This window comes from Stegostoma tigrinum, chromosome 12 (assembly GCF_030684315.1).
Source record: "Stegostoma tigrinum isolate sSteTig4 chromosome 12, sSteTig4.hap1, whole genome shotgun sequence".
NCBI lineage: Eukaryota > Metazoa > Chordata > Chondrichthyes > Orectolobiformes > Stegostomatidae > Stegostoma > Stegostoma tigrinum.
Window position 1 is genome coordinate 61,404,231 of NC_081365.1, and position 15,292 is coordinate 61,419,522.

Sequence of the window (15,292 nt, forward strand, 5' to 3'; positions counted from 1 at the left end):
TAGATGGTGAGAAACAGGCCAATGAAACACAGACCCATTTCATCGTCATCTGACGGGCAGAAGCCAGTGCACTATCCACGATGTGTAGAGAATGGCCAGGAGTAGCAATCCTTCAGAATTGCCAGTTTAGGATGCTGCGTTTTGCAGGGTAAAAGGTGAAGGTAGGCTTAAATGATAAACCAGCCTCAGAGAAGGCAGTAGAGAGGCCATGTTAATTCTTTTTGCATAGATTGCTTATTTGACAAGTAGCCAAATCTGTGCAGTGCTGGCTTTTACCATTCTGAAATCTTTAAAGGACCCTTTCATTTTTATGATATCATTTTACGTGTTCTGAGGACGAAAGCTTTTCAAAGCAGCTGCATAAACTAATATTGTAAAGGAAATTAATAGCTATAATGCAAAACGAGAATGATAATAATTCAGGATCCATTTTCCAAAGCCATGTAAACTCAAGATCCTTCACATTTATAATGGCATTTGTATGTACAAAATGCTGACACATTTGAGTAGAGTCTCTCAAGGTATAACCAGGGGAGACTGTGCTGCACTATACAATGCTAATGTCTTCAGTTAGACTCTATCCCATTCTGTTTAGGTAATTTAGTGACGTGGGCCATGATGTCAGTCAGTGCTTGGCATTGCTTAATCTGGACTCCTGACAACTAAAGGCAGAGACAACAGTGTGGCTATTTTTGGAATGCCTTGTTCACTCCCAGCCTTTTCATTGTTTGGGTAATTTCCTTTCTAATACTGCATTCTTATCAGCACTTGAAACAACTAATCTCACTGCTCCATTCTGACACCAAATCCTAAAGATTCTATTATTACAGCATAACTTTTAGTTTCTTCTATTGCAATCTGTGTTGTACAATGACACTTATTTGCTTAAAAGCACTGTATTTCAGCACGGTCTGAAACAACATGCTGGACAACTATTGAAAAAGACATTTGTTTAAATGGGAAAGAGGCAAAATATGAGGAACTGTAGTTCATGTGAACGGCATGTGCGTTCCTACCTTATACTTATAAACTAAACGAATTAGACTTTAAAGACAATTATATATTGCAATATCTCAGATGTATTTGAGAGACTATCTTAATAATTTTCAACAATGAAGTTCATATCAATACTCTCTCCACATGAACCCAGCAGTTACGATTTATGTTAAACAATAAGTGAATATCTGCAAGATGATGATGATGAGAGGCATAGATAGAGTGGATAGCCAGAGACGTTTTCCCAGGGCAGAAATAACTATTATGAGGAGGCATAATTTTAAGGTGATTGGAGGAATGTATGGGGAGATGTCAGAGGTACGTTCTTTGCACAGAGAGTGGTGGGTGTGTGGAATGTGCTGTCAACAGTGGTAGTGAAGACATTCAAGTGACTCTTGGATAGGCGCATGGTTGAGAATGAAATGTAGGGTATGCAAGTTAGTTTGATCTTAGAATAGAGTAATAGGTCGGCACAACATCATGAGCTGAAGGGCCTGTACTGTGCTGTACAGTTCTTATGTTCTTAATCTGTCAGTTTCAGAGATCTTGTTTTCCATAGGCCTATAAACAAGAGAAAACCAGTAAGTAATAGATTGTGACAAACAATTCTCAAGATAACAAATGCAGAAGCTGGCAACTTCTACATGTGCACTCACACCATTGTCACCTTGAATCTCAGTTATTCCAACGCCTTCTGTCAATCCACAGTCCTGCACTCTGTTTAAACTTCAGCTCATGCAAAGTTTGACAGCAAAGTTCCCTTCCTGAAACATACCCTATTCGTCCATTATCCTATATCTTTGCTGACCTACATTCCCTCCCTGTTCCACATTGCATCAAATTAAAAAATATTCTCTTTCTGAGGAGAGTCACTTCATGGCCTCCATCTCGCTATTTTTAATTTTTTTTTCTTTCTACTTTTACAGCCACTGCTTGCTGTTTCTTGCTTTAGCCTGTACTCATTCCCAGATCTTTGGCCTATATTTGCATTTGTCCCTGCTTATCTCCTTGCTTCCCAGTCCTTGAAATTTATTTCTTAGTATATTCCTCCTCTACATGTTTCTTTTTTCTCCAAGGATCTCCTTAAAATTCATTCGATTGGTCTTCTCTCCTCAACGCATCATTATAGGTAGTTTGGCCGGGACAGGCTAATATCAGAGTTCCACATTGTGGAATCGTCCCAAATCCTGAACAAACTGGACAAGGGCAACTCAGTCAGGAAAATATGACAAAATTAGAACAAATAAGCTTCCTAACGTCGAGAAAAGAAAGTCTGATTCTGCAACTAATTCCACCCTCAGGCAACTGTTTGTGTGAATTTTGCATATTCTTGTCGTGTCTGCTTTGTAATGGGTGTTGGTTTGTATTAGGTGCTCTGGTTTCCTCTGCCACTCCAAAGATGTGCAGGCTAGGTAGATTGGCCATGCTAAATTGCCCATAGTGTCCAGCCGTGTGTATGTTAGGTCGGTTAGCCATGGAAACTACAGGGAAAGGGTAGGTGGATGGTTTTGGGTGGGATGACCTTCAGAGGAGTGGTGTGGACTTGTTGGGCCAATTAACCTGTTTCCACACTGTAGGCATTCTATGATCTCTGCCTTATTTTGCCTTTTTTCATATGGCTGCCATAATCAGAGTATGAATGTTCACAGCTCTCTGAGTTGCCTTGCTGCTTAGTGCAGAAACAAAACCAATCAACTTGTCATGGTTTTCAGCAGCAATCAGTCAAGCAAGTGGACTTATTGCTATGTGTCAGTGTGCTAAATCACTGCTATTTCTGCAACATGCACCAACAATGTATGTGGCAAACACACTGAATGCATTTCAACCAAATGGCCATGTCTCAAATGCTATGGGGAGAACTCCTCAGTCAGGGTAAAGGAGGTGTCCTTCAGTTTGAGTGTACTGGCATAGTGTAGTGACCAATATCAGTCAAAGGACTTAAAGCTGGTCAGTTGGCCACTTGGGACAGTCATGGTGAGAGGTCTGCACCTCTTCAGTCCAGATAGGGGGCCATGGTCAATCCCACAGGTCCAGTTCAATGTCTGCACGTTCATGATAAGTGATTCAGGAGGCTGCTTGGAAATAGGCCAGTGGTCTACTTATTCAACAACAGGGCTATCCATCCATGTTGGTAGAGGTAGTAGCCATGTTCACTCCAGAGGGTCTGTTCACTGAAAGTGAAGAGGTATCGTCAGGAGCCACTGCTGTGGTTGAAACCGTGGGAACATCAATTGTGTACATTGGAGACAGCATGCTGAGATGCAGAGGAATCGATGATTGTTAAGGAGGTTCTCAATATCTGAGGGTAAGAGATGATAGGCCATGAAAGGGAAAGGGGTGCTGTGGGAGGGTGTGTTATTGACTATCCTGGTATTGATGGTTGAACTGTGCATGAGTGTGATTGATCTAACTACATTGTATGGCTGCAACGCAGGGGTTAACAAAGGGAAATGGAGCAGTTAAGGACTGCGTGGGAATTTTGGAGAAGCTGATGGGTTTGACAGGGAGGCAAAGAAGAAGGGAACGTGAGGAATCAGGGGATCACCTCAGTGGAAAAGCTGAACTTGTGACCCTCCCCATGAAGTATGACCTCTGTTGCCTTCATCGTCATCCAAATGATTTGTGCACGATGGAAAAGAAAATGTATGCCACCACACTGGAGTTGGCAGTGTAAGTATTTCCTTTTCTGAGAGACATGGCCTTTTTGTGATGTAAACCCCTTCAAAGGGGCAATACCATTAAACAGACACCTATACAGTAAAGCAGCAGAACATCTATTACCACAAAATGTTGTGTGGACTTTACACACTGACCCATTATATCTTGGCCTCAAATACTCTTGAGCACATTATTTAACTTTACAAATCAACTCAGGTGATGATTATGAGGTACCAGCAATATCTTGTGGCCTGGAAAAATTCATCAGTTGCCTTAGTATCATCGTCGTCCATATGTGAAGCTGCTCACTTCACCACTGGGCTATAAAATGTCTATACCATTCCCTTATTTGCAATGCCGACTTTCTTGGGTACTTTGAGGATTGGGGGTGAGGGAGCGGTCCACACCTTGCTGCCACATTTACGATCTCCGACTGTACATGCACCAAAAGGCTTGAGCAACAGACAGCTGAATCAAGGCAATGATATACAATGTTGATGTAGATACATTCTCCTGGCCTTCTGTTCTGAGGACTGCGTTTAAATGTTAATGCATGTGCATGACTGCTGAATGATGATATAATCGGGCTACTGCCATCTTTCTGATATTGCCCGCATATGCTCATTGTTATAATGGACATCTTCTCAACATCTGAAGATCCCCCATTCAATCCTGACAAAGTTTTGTCCTGTTATGGCCACTGTGGAAGGGATAGCTACCATTAAAACAGGTTTAGAACATTGTGTGGTACTGAGGATGGCACAATTCTTGCTTTTGCACCTAAGATCACAATCATTGTCAGAGATGATTTCTTAAAAATTCATTAATGGGATATGGATACCTTTCGTATATGGTATGGTACACACTGCTGCCATGGCATGTTGGTGCTGGAGGGATTGGATTATTGTAGATGTGGTTGTGATCATTGGGCAGCTTTGTCCTGGATGGTGTCAAGCTTCTTGAGTGTTGTCGGAGCTGCACTCATCCAGGCAATAGGGGAGTATTCCATCACACTCCTGACTTGTTCCTCATAGATGACGAACAAGATTTGGGAATTCTGGCGGTGAGCTACTCACTGCAGGATTCTAGCATTTGACCAGTTTTTATAGCCACAGTGTTTATGATAAAAACTGAACATTTATTAAAAGTGTGATAATTTACTTTCAATGAAAGATTTGGTATTACCCATGCCATCTATGGGCTCCCAGAAGGTTCTTCCTTTCCTTCCCATTAAGTTTAGACTAGTCTCTGATGACTCTAGATCCTTTTGAGGAAGAGGCAGCTGGAGTGAGGTCAAGGCCCCTGGCTCCTCTGTCACTTTGTGTTGGTGATGAGAAACTGCAGCCAGAGTGATGGAATGCAGCTCTCAGCACATACCCAGCACATGTTGAGGGTGCTGGACTTGGCTGTCCATAGCAACTGCCAACGTTCAAGAAGGCAGCTGGATGCTTGCGTAGTACAGGCAGCATGGTTCAGATTGCATTGGTGGAGCCCTCTTCTGCCTCAGTCTGGACTGTTGGCCAGTCTCCAGGAGTGTCGGTGACCTGGCTGTTTCTTTCTCAACCACCAGCAGAGATGTGGCAGTGCTGTTCTCACTAAACTGTGCCTCTGACTGTTCTCTAGTGTTGTGAGGTTGGGAAGTGTACTTATGGATTGGGAAGCAGGAAGTTAGAACTCCTCATTTGTAAAACTCCTGGGGACAAAGCAGTGCATGGTCCCTTCAAAGGATGATGTGCTTTTGCTATGCTTAGAGATTCAAAAAATTGTATGTGAGCAGCAGCTTTTGGGTTTTCAGATGCACAGAGAACACTAGAATTGAAACATTTATATCAAAAATTTATACAGTTAGCAGGCTAAAAGTAGCAATTTTACCAAGACAATAAGGTTTGAATTTAGCCAATCAATTTGAACCGGGCTCTCAGATAACAAAAACCTACTAAATTTAAATCTGATAGTTTTGACAACATTGGCCCAATCTTATAGTAAGAAATTGATATGTCATCAAGGGTATAAAAGAAGTTGGACAAAGACAGGAGAACCAACTGTCATCTGCTAGAGTTAACAGCTCTCAACTCTCAAGATAAAATCACTGGCTCTCAAACTCTTCTCAAAATCTTAGAGAAAGTACCACCTAAATCAAAGGTACCAAGGGCACAACTAGTTAATATTCCTGATGGAAGAATCGATGAAGAAGGCACAGAACATTCTGAAGAAAATAGAAAATACTACCTTTTTATATTATATAAGTATGACTCATATTTATTGGAACAGTATGTCATTTGATTCTTATTTTATTTGGCACTAGTTAATAGCTAGAAGGGGGTTTATTAAGTTTGTTAACAGTTTAGTTAATTTGTTCGCTGTTAGAGTTGGATAAATAAATTGTTGCTTGTTGATTGTAAATTGAGTGTCAGGTATTTATTTTATTTAACCATTAGAAGTTTCTGAAAGGCAGGTTACACCACTTTCCACACTCCTTTCTGATAGATCATGGGGCGAGGTGCTCTTCTTTGGGTCTTTCAGTTTCAGTTCTCAGAGGGAGGTCAACTTCCGCTTTACAACAATGGCTAATGTACCCATCAAGGTGCCACAATCTGAGCTAAGGGAAGGTGCAGGAGCAGCCTCGCTGCTGCTTCCTCTGAGGGGATTGTGCTTTCTTATTCTGAGGTGGACGAGGAGATGTCATGACTTCTTCAGGGCAGAGACTGTATATGTGATACTGGTACCTGCAAGAGGCAAGAGAGGGAATGAATTATGAAATGTGGGTAGATATCTGAGCATGGTAAGAGCATATTCACAGTGGGTGTAATGGGAAACAATGGTTCCTACTGGATGCCAGGAGAACCATCACCATAAGAACAGCCTCTATCTTCTCCTGACCAAGCAACATCAGACGGGCAGGAAACCTAGTGGAAGGGTCCAGGCCCGAAATGTCAGCTTTCCTGTTTTCTCAGCTCTGTTGGGTAAGTTTTCTCCTGGAATGAGATTAAGAAGAGACATGATGAGATGTAAGTGGGTGGCACTGCTTTTAGTCCTGGTAGACCTCTCAACTCCTCTGGATGGTTGTTGTTTGAAATGCCCTTTGCATCTGAGGATTCCATGGGTCTCCCTTTCTTTGTCTCTCAGTCAGATACTTAATTACATCTGCATCCAGTTCTGGTCGTGTCAACCTTTTGAAAAAAATACATTTCGGAATTACGGTGTAAAATGCCCGCAGTACGTTACGGTTCTGACTTATGGCCATGGCGCTAATTATAAAAGAATTGAAGATGGGGTATGAAGATAGTTTGATCATGTGTGGCAGTCAGTCACTTACTGAAACCTCCAAGTATAAGATCAATCAGCATTGGCAAACCTTCCAACTTCAGCACTGGACTTCTGGGACAATATCATTCTGTCCTCAGCTGGGCCCTGGGGATATTCTGGGTCTCTTGGGAGAAAACCAGGCCACAGGATTCTGGGCAGGGAACCTGCTGCAAAACAAATGAAATGTGTCAAAAAGCAGACATTCAGTGCAGAGAACTGATCGGCGTGATTTGTGAGTCTTGGCTGCATTGTTTTGAATTGCTGACCCTCTTCAACAGGAAAAGGCTGTATGCGTGTTCCAGAGTAGGCAGACCAGAAAGCAAACAAGTGAACACCAATTGTAGAAGGCAGACATCCATAAATGGGCCTTGAAAGGTGGGTGGGAAGGGAAGATTATTTTAAGTGATTATGAGCGCCAGCTTCCCCGTATTCCAGCAACAATCCCAAACGGACTGCTGAGAATAACTTCTGTCGTGGTCGGTTGGAAATTTCCATGACAAAATTTACTTCCATTTACATTCCACAGCCTCAATAGGCCTTAACTGTCGCAGCCAGACGAGCACTTTTGAACTTCAGTTACTGTTGTGGCACAGCAAAACAGTGCAGCAACTAAATTGTGCACCATAAGGTGCTGTAAATGGCAATGCCAGAACAACCTGATAAATGGGAAGAGAGCCAAACATTGCTCAGGATCCACCGGAGAAGGCTCCGCTGCTCAATCTGAAATAGTCCTGTGGAATCTTGTACATCCACCCAAAGAGACAGATGGTTCTCAGTTCCACATTTTAACCGTAAAGTGACAACACCCACAGTGCAGCAGCTGAGATCAAGATACAGAGGTCACGTGATGGATAAGTGCTCTGAAAGCTGGTGATTTCAAATAAAATGTTGGACTATAACCTGGTCTCGTGTGACTTCTGACCTTGTCCACCTCAGTCCAACAGTGGGTCCTCCACATCTTTAAGACACTAATAATAGTCCAACGTTCATGATTTCGAGAAATCCAGAAACTCGTTCAGTTTAAGTTTAAGGTGACATCTGCCTAATGGTTTTCCATTTTTTTTAATGGGGCACGGATGTACTTGTTTCTTTGTTTCTTTAAGAGGACCCTGATTTCTTTTGGAAAAAGAATCTTTCTTTGGGGCGTTCATGAGTCAGAAGACCCTCGACATCACTTTTATTGTTGTCTCCGTTGTAGAAATAACCTCAATGGGATTGGTCAAATTCAAGTAGATAGACATGCCTGATACTTAACATGCTGCCTATTGGCTTGGCACTGGGTGAGGTCTTCTGAAAGCCTGAAATAGGTATCATTATCGTATGAAAGTAGATTTAAATGTATCTTTATTTGATTTCCTGTTTTACATCAGAATTACATTGTGTGCTCTACCCATCTAACTTGTATGAGTTTAAAGAAGAAGCTCAGAGATAGTAGGAACTGCTGATGCTGGAGAATCTGAAATAACGAGGTGTGGAGCTGAATGAACACAGTAGGCCAAGCAGCATCAGAGGGGCAGGAAACCTAGCGGAAGGGTCCAGGCCCAAAATGTCAGCTTTCCTGCTCCTCTGATACTGTCTGGCCTGCTGTGTTCATTCAGCTCCACACTTTATTAAAGAAAGTATTGCACAAAGGAGCACTTAAAACTGCAGAAACCCTTTTTACAGATTTTATTTACACAGCCCTGTTTGTATTTTTTGTCAACAAAAGGAACACGTATTTTCAAACAAAACAGCTGAACATTGGTGATAATAGGTCCAGAGCTGGATGAACACAGCAGGCCAAGCAGCATCAGAGGAGCAGGAAAGCTGATATTTTGAGCTTAGACCCTTTGTCTAGGCCTGAAACATCAGCTTTCCTGCTCCTCTGATGCTGCATGGCCAGCTGTGTTCATCCAGCTCCACACTTCGTTATCTCAGATTCTCCAGCATCTGCAGTTCCCATTATCTCTGTCACAGGCTTGCTGCAGTGTTCTGGGAAGCTGGACGAACAACACCCCCTTTTCTGCCTGGGAACTCTACAGACTACTGTACTCAATAACAAGTTCAACTGTTTTAGGGCTTCAGGCAGCTTCTCCCACGCCCTTTCTCCAACCCCCACACACCAGGCCTTGTTATCACATGGTTTGCTTTTACACATAATCCATTGTTAGCCACTAATAGTCCCCATTAGTAGCTATTAATTCTCCAAGACTGACCATTAGCCACTCCTTTGTCTGTCCAACAGTTCTTATCTCTCTTTGGGCTCTATCTTCAGCTATTGTTTTCTCCTTACCCCCATCCCGACCCTACCTTCTGCACAAAAACCAACATATTCCTAGCTACCAGAGTTCTAAAGAAGAGTCACCGGACCTGAATCTTTGACAGATTTCTCTCCACAGATGCTGGCAGACCTGCTGAGCTTTTCCAGCAATTTCTGTTTTTTGTTTCTGAGTATTTTCACTATTTCCAATCTATTTTTCCAGTTTATTTCCCAGTTTGTAAAGTTACTGGTTAGCAACAGCTAGTTTCCAGGGTGATACATTTCAAACTGCTGCTTACATTTCAAAAGTCATTCATTTGATGTGCTGGAATGTTACATGGCACAGCAGTTTTGTACTGCTGTCTTGCAGCGCCAGGGACACAGTATTGGTTCCAACCTTGGGCAAATGTCTGTGCGGAGTTTAAACTTTCTCCCCATGTTTGTGTGAGTTTCCTCCGGTTGCTCTGGTTTCCTCCCACAGTTCAAAGATGTGCAGGTTAGGTGGATTGACCGTGCTAAATTGCCTCATATTATCCAGGAGATGTGTAGGTTAGGTGGATTAGCTATAGGAAATGTGGAGTTACAGGCATAGGGTAGGGGGTTGGATCTGGGTGGGATTCTCTTCAGACTTGATGAGTCAAATGTCCTCTATCTGTACTGTAGGGATTCTACAATTCACTTTGGAGTTTCCTGAAGTTTTGAAACACACTGTATAAAAGCAAGCTCTTTGATTATGGTTTATATGTCAATACCTGAGGGTTAGTTCTCTTTTTTGCTCTCTCGCCTTCAGCAGAGGTTCCTATGCTAAAAGCCCCATTTTAAATCTCCTTCTGTTCTGATAAACTCAGATGAGGTTTGGTGTTACTTTGGTGGAGGTCCCCCTGCCTGGCGTGGCGGTCTCTCGGTGGACTGGTTTGGCAATATTTTGGCCCAAGCTGACCTGAGCACAGATGTCTGGTCTTAAGGTGATTCCAGAGTGGTCTCTTGGCCTGAAGAGCCTCAAGGTGAAGCTTAGCGCAGTGTGGAGTCAAGTCCAAGTATGAACCAGAGACAACCCAACTGGGCTGGGTCGAAAGGGCTATTGTTCTATTTCTCCATTTTCTAATTTACTTCTATGATCTGTAATGCTGGATGTTTTATTTCTTTATTTTTCTCTTCTGTTATTCTAAGAACTTGTATTGAAGAATCTGTGCCTAGGTACCTTGTACCTAAGATGGCACTGTAAGTGACAACTTGTAAACTTTTCCGTGTACTCATTTGAATACGTGTGCCAATAAAACGAATTCAATTCAATTCAATTCAATTTGTTCAAGTTAAAACTTTCCATTTTAAAGAAAGGCAGGAGCAATCAGAATGTAAAAAAACAATATCAGCCCACAGATGCATAGTGACTTTTAAAATTCTTACAATTAATTTATCACCACACGGTTAGTACTAAAACTTCTGTGTTTTCATTGGTATGTGTGTGCGAGAACAGCAATTTTACCACAACTGCAAACCTAAATTATACAATTACTCTTTGTTTACAAAATGGGATTTCACCATTCCTTCGGGCCTGGAAGATCTCAGCAAGCTGAGGAATTGCTTTCCAGACTGAGGGAACCCAGTCAGTGTCTGCAAGTAAACAGTGACCAAGTAAGTAAACTCAATGATGCATCTGCTTCTTCAGATCACCCACATCGACAATGTAAGAACAGAGTGGGAATGATACCTTACCCAAAAGACAGAGCATGCATTTCTTTGAAACCTTTCATGACCTCAAGACAATCCAAAGTGCTTCACAATGAAAACACTATGGCAGTCAGTTTGCATGCAGCAAATCCTGAAGCACTGATGATAATTCATTGTTCGATAATTTGATTATAGAGATGTTGAGTGAGGTATAAGTGCTGCCAGGAGACCAGGGTAACTAAATTACTTTTCTTCAAAATAATCTCATTGCAACTTAATATCCATCAAAGGCAGATGAGAATTGATGAGTTGGAGGTGCATTGGAACTCAATGCAATTTTGAGACCATGAAGTCATGTTATTTGCAATTTATAAACCAAAATCAGATCTATCTCATTCTTGTTAGTGTTCTTCCTCCAGACATTTGTCCTAACTCCAAGTACTGACTCTGAACCCTATTTTCATATTCCTGTTTCTGTTGAGAGCGTATCTAAACTAACCAGGGAGGTGAAGAACCCCAACATATGTTCCAGTGTGGGAATGTAGGAGTCAGTTCATTTCCACCCCGCTCACAGCAGAATGAGGTCATGGGGATTTTAATTGCTGGCTGGACCTGGTTAATATGTTAACCATTCGATTTTCTTTTGGAATGAGAAGTGGCCACTAAGTTGCAGAGAATCTGATGATTAGTAGCTACAAACTGGTACTGAATGTGTTAATGTGGGGTTGAGGATTCTGAGGCCATCTCATGGTTGGGAATACAGCAAGGCAATGAAGACCTAAATCTTCTGCATGATAACAAATGGAGCGTGTCTGCTCTTTCTGGCCCCAGCTAGGAAACTACAAAACCCAGTTTGAATGACTTCTTCTGCTCCAATCTTGGTAATGACAATTTGCCACTAAACATTCAATAAGTTTGTTTTCATTTGTGGTGGTGAGCAGTCTGAATTAAAGTTTCTATTATTGTGGTGAGGTTGAGGTCAAGAGTGCTTTTCCCTCTCACTGGTTCCCTCATTATCTGCTGCAAACCCAGTCTAACAGCTGTGTCCTTTATGAGCCGACCAGCTCCAACAGTAGTGCTGCTGCTGAGCCGCTCTTGCTGGCAATAATTGAAGACCACACCAAGAGCACGTGCTGCACCCTTATCGTGCCAGTGTTTCCTTCAAATGTTGTTCAGCATGGAGGAATACTGATCCATCAGCCAAGTGGTAATCAGCAAGGGATTTACTTGCCCAAGTTTGACCTGATGCCATGAAACATCACGAGGTCCAGAGTCAAAGTTGAGGATTTGCAAGGCAACTCCTTTCCTACTGTTTGCCACCTCTGCCAGGCCTGTCCTGCCAGTGGGACAGGACATACCCAGGAATGGTGATGATCATGTCTGGGGCATTGTCTGTAAGGTATTATTCAATGAGTATGCCTATATCGGGCTGTTACTTGACTAGTCTGTTCGACAGTTCTGCCGGCTTTGGCACTAGTAAGGAGGACTTTGTGGAGGTGACAGGGCTGTTTCTGCTGATGTCTTTTCCAATGCCTACGTTGAAATCTGTGGTCTGGCCAGTTTCTTTTCTTTTTTATTGAGATTCTGTAGCAATTGTTACAAACTGAGCGGTTTGTTAACTATTTCAGAGGACAGTTTAGCTTACCCACAGTGCGGAATCAGGCCATTCAGCCCAACAAGTCCACACCACCTCTTGAAACATCCCGTCCAGACCCATTTACCTATAATCCACACACCCCTGAACACTACGGACAATTTAGCATGGTCAATCCACCTAGCCTGCACATCTTTGGGCTGTGGGAGGAAACTGGAGCACCTGGAGGAAACCCACGCAGACACAGGGAGAATGTGCAAACTCCACACAGACAGTCTCCCGAGGCTGGAATCGAACCCAGGTCTCTGGAGCTGTGAGGCTGCTGTGCTAACCACTGAGCCACATTGCCGCAATGTTAACCACATTGCTCCTTGTCTGGAGTCACATTAGTGAGCCAGATGGATAATTACACATCCTCCTCCAGCCTCCTGCTCCCATCAGTGTCTATTTCTTGGTTTTCCAGGTATTTTTTTCTCAGTCAGAACTCCTCTGTAAGCAAATATGAGTACCTACCGTGGATCCACGCTTTTTTAGACTATCACCACTCCTTCTGTCTTTTGTTCTATGACGTTTTTAATCCACAAGCACCCTTAGCCTTTCCTTGATCAGCCCTTCTGTTCTTGTTGCCCCCTTCCTTTCTCAGCACTACAATATCCAGGACTTTTCCAAATCGTTTCAGTTCCAAAGAAGACTCAAATTTGACTCAAACTGTTAGTTCAGGTTCTCACTCCACAGACGATGCCAGATCTCTTCAGTTTCTCTGGCACTTTCTATTTTCATTCAGTATTTTGTTTTCCATTCCAATCTGCAGTGGTGTTCTGACCTTGTGAATGGGACTGAATCAGTATGTTTAATTATACAATGTGGGGAAAAGGTTGTGAAAAGCTTATTTTTGAAGATGCTTTCATCTGCTGTCCTTTTCATGTTTGTGAAGTGAAATAATTCCACAGAGATTGATATTCCATCACCAAGCCACCTTTTATTCACATGTGGAGAGTCCTTGACACTGATCCAGCTCCCTCACATCCCGCTCACACAGTGAACAAAACCGCTGACATTACTGTCTATATCCATCACACAGAGCTCCCTGATTGCACCAGATTAACAGCCCAATCAGTGAACTCACATTTAAGAGGTCCACCTGGCTGACCTCATTTCAACCACAATCCAAAGTTAATTGGGCTTCCAACTTCTAGACGTGGAAATAATAATACATGTTTACGTTTTAGATTTTAATCATCAGCAGTCCAGCAAATGATTTGGAGGTCAGGATTCTGCAAATCATTGTCAAGTAATGACTTCACAGTGTTCACATCCATCTCTGCTATCTCACAGAATCAGAAGGCCTCTTCCAATCTGATCAGCCTCACTGCTCAGAATCAAAGATGTTACATTTTAAACTTAGTTGAAAATGGATGAACTCAAATCCATTCTCACCCAGGCTTCGAAAAAATTAAATTGATAAAAGTGGAAGATGATCTATTAGCTCAAACAAAACACAGAAAGCCAATATATATGATTGTAAAATAGATGTAGCTTAGTAAATATTTATTTACTTCTATCTTTAAAAAAATGTCATCAGTGAAGGTTTATCTCGCAAGGTTTGATTTTCTTTTAAAGAATTAATCATTGTGAAATAGTTATTTCAAATCCCCACGTGCTTCAGAGTGAAATGGGGAGGCAGAAGTGACATGCAGGAAAGGATTTTGCTTGGACTCCAAACCATATTAGTTTGGTTCCCCACAAATGCAATATCTCCTCAGGAAGGATCACTTTTTTTCTATAAGCTTATGTGATGGAAGGTATATGATTTCTTTTCTTTTTAAACTTTGAATTCGTGACACAAGGGTTTTTTTCCTGTGTGTCTGAAGGGTTTAATGATTAACTTGAGAATATTTCAGTAGTCATGCCTTTATTTCAAAATGAAAAAGAAACTTGATGGTAACATCACTTTCAAACCAATTGGCTTTTGTTTTCATTAGGAGAGTTTACCATCAGGTGAGGTCAGCAATTTGTGCATCAGGGTTTCTGTTAAAAAGTTCTGGAATGGGTTTTTTCTTGAGATTCAGGAAGACGCCGATACTGAAAATAAAGTTCTTTTTTCATTTTAGTTTAGGTAATTCTGCAGAAGTCCTTGGTGAAGATAGATAGAGAAAAAAGTGCTCCTGAAAAAGACAGAAGACAATAGAAAATTAGATCACCTTACAGTAAGGAATTTTAGTCCCAGACCAGAAGTGTTTCAATAAAACTTTGAAGAACCTGCTTGAAGCTGAGAACATTTAAAACCAGGAGTATAAAAGCCCCAGGAAAAAGACCATCAAATTTTGCCAGACTGGGAATTCCACAAGAAGTTGCAATTAAATTATACCTGTTGAGGTTTTATAATGAAACATTTTGTTTCCTCTCATATGTAAGGGATGTTTTTGGGTACTGTAAAGGAGTGTTTCTCGATTATGGAATAAAATTTTATTTTGTGTTTCACAATCTAAGCTGGTGTTATGTGCTAATAGTTTGTGTTTATTCCATTTAATTTTCATTTCTTGTGAAATAAACGTGTTCTATTATTAAAACAATCTGCAACTTTGCATGCTCATCAACGAGAGAATACCTTGTTAAAACAAAAAATAAAGCGAACAATGACTTATCAAGTTGTATTTCAGGCTGGGATCTGATTTGTTCAGTAATTACAACATCTGGAATCATAGCACTCTGCAGAGATTCCCTACATGCTGCTATGGTATCTCTTCCTCACTCTTTGAGCTTTTCCTGAAGCAGTTTGTGGGATGTCGAACAAATCACTGCCCGGTCTGGCTATTCAGATCAGTGCC